Raw genomic sequence first — 5,990 nt, forward strand, 5'->3', positions numbered from 1 at the left:
GTTTCATCCAGAAAAGCTCATTTTTAATGCTACTAACTCTTAGATGTTTGCACAGGTGTCTTTAATCTCTATGTATCTGATTATTACTAGTCACAGTCGGTTACACTTGGATCCTTAGTACCTGAGAATGGATATAAAGTCATCAGGTAGATTTCACCAGTAATGTTTATCACATCTACTGTTAAACATGAAGTAAATTTTTATTCTTCCTCCTCAAATATGTCTTTTAAAAAATTTGTTGATTTTTTTGTGTATATCATATAGAACATCACACACAGTCTTATTCCTCTATATACCCACTTCCCAAATGGCACCCTCCCACACACTGGAGCTCATATACTCTGTCGTCCCTGTTACTGTCCACTGAAACACTGTGACTTTAATAGGCACTCAATAGTGGATGACTTCAATAGTGGGTGACTTCAATAACTTCAATAGTGGGTGATTTTAATTCCCCACTTTCACCAGTAGACAGGTCATTGGACAAAAACTAAATAGAGAAACTATGGAATCAAATGGCATAATAAATTAAATGAATATAACAGACATCTTCACAACATTCCATAAAAACACTAAAGAATATACTTTCTCCTCAGCAGTTCATGTAAGTTTCTCCAAAATCGACCACATATCAGGACACATAGCAAGTCTCAACAAATGTAGGAAAATTGAAATAACATTCTGCATTCTATTTGACTACAAAGGAATAAAGCTGAATATCAACAGCTTTCTACAGAAAGTATAGAAAGTCATGGAAACAAAACAACACAGTGCTGAATGAAAATTGGGTCAAGGGAGAAATAAAAAAGAAAGAAATGAAAAACTTCCTAGAACTGAATGAAATTGGAAACACAGCATACCAAAACCTGTGGAACACAATAAAGTCAGTCCTAACAGGAAAATTTATAGCACTAAATACCTACATCAAAACATTTGAGAGATCTCATATTAATAACTTATTGGTGACTTGCAGAACAAGAATAAAAAAACACCCCAAAACAGCAGATGGGAAGAGATAATCAAAATCATGGCTGAAATCATGAAAAAGAAACAAGAAAGCAACACACACACACACACACACACACACACACACACAATCAGTGAAACGAAGAGTTGGTTCTTTGAAAAGATTAACAAGATTGACAAACCTTAAGTCAAATTAGCAAAAAGAAAGAACAAATTTTTAAAAATCAGAGATGAAAAGGGGGTCATTACGACAGAACTTGAGGAAGTTTGGAGAATCATAGACACAACTTTAAAATATCTATATTCCACTAAACTGGAAAATCTAAAAGAAATGAATGAATTTCTATAAATATATAACCTACCAAATTTAAATCATAATGCAGCCAATAATTTAAATATACCCATAACAAACAGTGCAATAGAAGCAGTAATTAAGACTCTCCCAACTAAATAAGGTCCAGGACAAGGAGAATATAGTGAAAAATTCTACCCAAACCTTAAAGAAGAATTAACACTAATACTTCCCAATATTCTGTAAAATAGAAAAGGAAGGCCCACTTCCAGATTCTTTCTATGACAGCACTATTGCCCTGATATCAAAATCAGACAGATTAAAGGCGTGTGCCACCACATCTGGTTGGGAAAAACCTCATTATCAGCTGCTATGCATCCAACAGAGGGCAAGAATGTACATAGAACTAAAAGAACTAAACATACCCCCCCAACAACCCAATTAAAAGTTGGAGCAAGAAGCTAAACACAGAATTCTTTTTTGAAAAAAATATTTTACTTTATTATTTTTATTTTATATGTATGAGTGTATTGCCTGCATGTATGTGAGTGCACCTGTGTTGTGCAATGCCATGAAGGCCAGAAGAGAGCTTCGGATTCCCCTGGAACTGGAGTTAAGGACAGTTTGTAGCCATGTGGGTGCTGGGAATCGAACCCAGGTCCTCTGCAAGAGCAGTCAGTGCTTTTAACTGCTGAGCCATCTCTAAAGCCCCTAACAGAGAATTCTTGAAAGATGAAATACAAATGGAAAAAAATACATTTTAAAATGTTTAATATCATCGGTCATCAGGGAAATGCAAATTAAAAATACTTTGAGATTTCCTCTTACCCTAGTTGGAATGGCTATGATTAAAACAACAAACAAACAAACAATTAAAAAACCCAATGACAACAAATATTGATATGGATGTGGGGAAAGGGAAATACTGCTGGTGAGAATGCACACTGGTTCAGTCACTATGGAAATCAGTGTGGAGGTTCCTCACAATGGTAGAAATAGATCAAGCACATGATCTAGCTATACCAGTCTTGGACATATAACCAAAGGACTCTATACCCTACTATATAGATACTTGTTCATCCATTGCTTCTCTATTCATAATAACCAGGAAATGAAAACATTTCCTAGATGTCCATCAAATGATAAATGGATAATGAAAATGTGGCACATTTACACCATGGAGTATTATTTAGCTGTGAAGAAATTATGAAATTCAGAAGTAAATGGATGGAGTTGGAAACAATCATCCTGAGTGACATAATCCAGACCCAGAAAAACAAATGTTGCATGTTCTCTCTCATATATGGATACTTGCATTGAATCCTTAGATACATGTGTTTCATTTGGAAAACTCATCGAGGTCAGGAAACTATAAAGGGGCCGTGAGGGGACTTTCAAGAGGGTAGGTGATAGAATGTAAAGGGGAAGAAAAGGGGAACTAAGGAACAGGAAGAGTTAAATGGGGTGGGAACTGGGAGGGCAGGGTAGAGGAGGGAATATAGGGAGAGATAACTAACATTAAAGGCCTTTTGAAAAATGTCTTGGAAACCGACTGTGGAAGCCTATATTTAAAAAATAGTTTATTACTTTTATGTGTATGAGTGTATTGGCTGCATGTATGTGAATGCACCCGTGCCATGCAATGCCTTGGAGGTTAGAAGAGGGCTTCAGATTCCCCTGGAACTGGAGTTAAGGACAGTTTGTAGCTGCCATGTGGGTGCTGGGAATCGAACCCAGGTCCTCTGCAAGAGCAGTCAGTGCTCTTAACTGTTGAGCCATCTCTCTAGCCTAGAACATTTCTTCTTAAAATATTTTATTATTTTTATTTTATGTGCATGTGTGTATTGCCTGCATGTAGGTAAGTGGACCCATGTCATGTAATGCCCATGGAGGACAGAAGAGGCTGTTGGAACTGGAGTTGTGGACAGTTGTTAGCTGTCATGTGGGTGCTGGGATTTGAACACACAATCTACAAGAACAACCAGTGTTCTTAACCACTGAGCAATCTCTCCAGCTCCAATTAGTGCATTTCTTAATACTCATTAGAGAGGCTTCTTTTTGCAGTAGATGGAAATTAACACAGAGACCCACAATTGATCAATATGTGAAGAATAAGAGACTGCAGAGTGCTCAGCCCTAGGCTCAGAGGTCTCTCAGAAGAGGGAGTGGAAAGATTTAAAGAGCCAGAGGTGGTGAAAGACTGCAATAAAACAAGTGTTTTCTGGACACAACAGGGCAGTTGCACATAGGAACCCACAGCTCTTGTGACAGCATACACAAGGAGGCTCAAGCCAGACAAAAACCCAGCATGAATAGAGAGGTGGGCAAAAAGCCCCAGTCTTCACTGAGGAGCTATTGGTAACTGATAACTGCTGGAGAGGGAGAATCAGTTTTCTTTAAGGTTGTGAATGCTAGTAGGTTGATCACACTCCAGGAGATGGACCTACAACCACAAGAATGATGGGCTTAAAAAAAGGAAGACGGGGCTAGAGAGATGGCTCAGTGGTCAAGAGCACTGGTTGTTCTTGCAGAGGACCTGGGTTTGATTCCCAGCACCCATGTGGCAGCTAACAACTGTCCTAACTCCAGTTCCAGGGGATCTGACACCCTCTTCTGACCTTCGCAGGTATTGCACGACATGGGTGCACTTACATACATGCAAGCAATATACTCATGCACATAAAATTAAAAAATAAAATAAAAAAGGAGGACAAGAACTGGAGGGAGGTGCAGTGGATCTGGGAGTAGGTGGGGGTAAACATGATTAAAACAGACTGTATGTGAAATTCTCAAAACAGTAATAAAAATATTACTAAAATGAATAAACACGGCACTTGAATCTTAAGGAAATTGGTTAACCTTACTTTTAGGAGGATTTTATTTAGAATATAAAACATTTAAAGATATAATGAAACAGAAGATAGTTTATTAATTTTTATAATTGTGTCACATGAGAAGTCTTGAAAAAATAAGTAAAATATAAAATGTAAAAAATATAATAATATATACTATAAAGCAGGGAAAATTAAAATTAAGAAAATATAAAGATGATCAAGTGATATAATTTTCAATAGTGAAGATGGGCACAAGAAAACACTTCATAGGTGTACAACAGTTCATTTTCAGGGGACAAAGATGAAATGTGACAGTCAGTGGACTCCCTAGGAAAGGAACGTCAGACCTGGAGCAGACATTACTTCCAGTGAATGGGCTTACTGTGGCCCATTAAGTGTGGCTGGTAGAAGAGAAATGAGGGCTAAGCAGCTACCCACAGCAAGGTGAGTAGTGCTTCGGGCAGGATGATCCTTGCAGTTGTTGGGGGTTTAAAATATTGTCAATTCTAAGTCTGTGGGAGCTATTTTACAACTTTGAAACTTTCCATTAACTGATAGCAATGTGAAATAATTCTTGTCCTGTAGATATCCATTGCTGTTTAGAAGGTTCAGTGGACTGTCTTCCTTTCCAAGAAATTCTTTTAGTTTTGCCTCCATTTTTACATTCATTTCAGGATTCCTTATTTATAAATATGTTTGTTCTTTGAATTCTTCTTAGAACTGATGGTAACATCTTTCCATTACATCATTAATGAGTTAGAGAAATATTCTATTTTTTTCTTTTGTAGTGTTGGGGATCAAATCCCAGGTTTGGGTAATGTTAGGCAAGTGTTCTATCACTGGCTTTCATCCCTAACCACCCCCCCAAACATTTAATATGTGATTGCTGTTATAGCTATGTCAAAGTCACAAGTACAGTACTTTTTTTGAAACTTGTCCTTTAACAGCACTTCGGAAACAAAATTCATTCTATACCCAATTAGTTGAAATGAGTGACCAGAGCATCTATTTTAATGGCATGCTAAGTCTTCCCACACTAATTATACATATTCTTTGCTTAGTGAGCATGTTAAAGAAGCTTCTTCTCTAATTAGTTTCTCACTAATCAATCATTTTCAGTTTGATTGTCGTCTCTGCAGGGGGTTGGGGGGGAAGTAGGGCTTTCATCTCCTGATTTGCACACTGAGATTTCAGCTTGCATGCTTGCTGCTGCTTTTCCTTTCTTACACGGCTGATGTTATTATGTGAAGCACAGAACTGTCTTATCACTATTCCCCTTAAGATTACATTTTGTGTAGAATTATGAAGATCCTCTCCCTGATGGGAAGAATGTATGGTATGGTTTAGTCAAGCAAGCAAATTATCAGGTAATTGCTAAGCTCTCTGGAAGATACTATAGTGTGTGAGACAACACATCTTTTCCTCAATGAGTTTCCAGTTCAAATGGCAAGAGGAATTAAAGGTGCAAGACAATAAATCAATAAAAGATTAACTGGTGAATATTGAGAATGCAGAAGTTCAGAGCAAGGAATAATCAGCATGGGTTGGCAAATTCAGGGAAGGCTTTTTGAACAAAGTGATACTTCAGCTGCTATAGAGAGGTGCTGATTGTTTTTGCACCCAGAATCAAATGTTGAAACCTAACTCCTAATGTGATGAAACTATGAGAAGAGCTTTAGGATGTTGTTGGGTCATGAGGACTCCAAGCAGCTATGGATTGGATTAGCACTTTTGTAAAAGAGGCTCCATAGTGCTGCCTTGCTTGCTGTGGCATGCGAGGATATAGTGAGAAGATGGCCACGTGCAAATGAGGAAGTGGACCTTCAGACATTAATCCTGCTGCTGCCTGGAGCTTGGATGTCCCAGCCTTCAGATATGTGAGAAATCAATTTGTTTCA

Source organism: Nannospalax galili, unplaced genomic scaffold (assembly GCF_000622305.1).
Source record: "Nannospalax galili isolate Female #2095 unplaced genomic scaffold, S.galili_v1.0 scaffold376, whole genome shotgun sequence".
NCBI lineage: Eukaryota > Metazoa > Chordata > Mammalia > Rodentia > Spalacidae > Nannospalax > Nannospalax galili.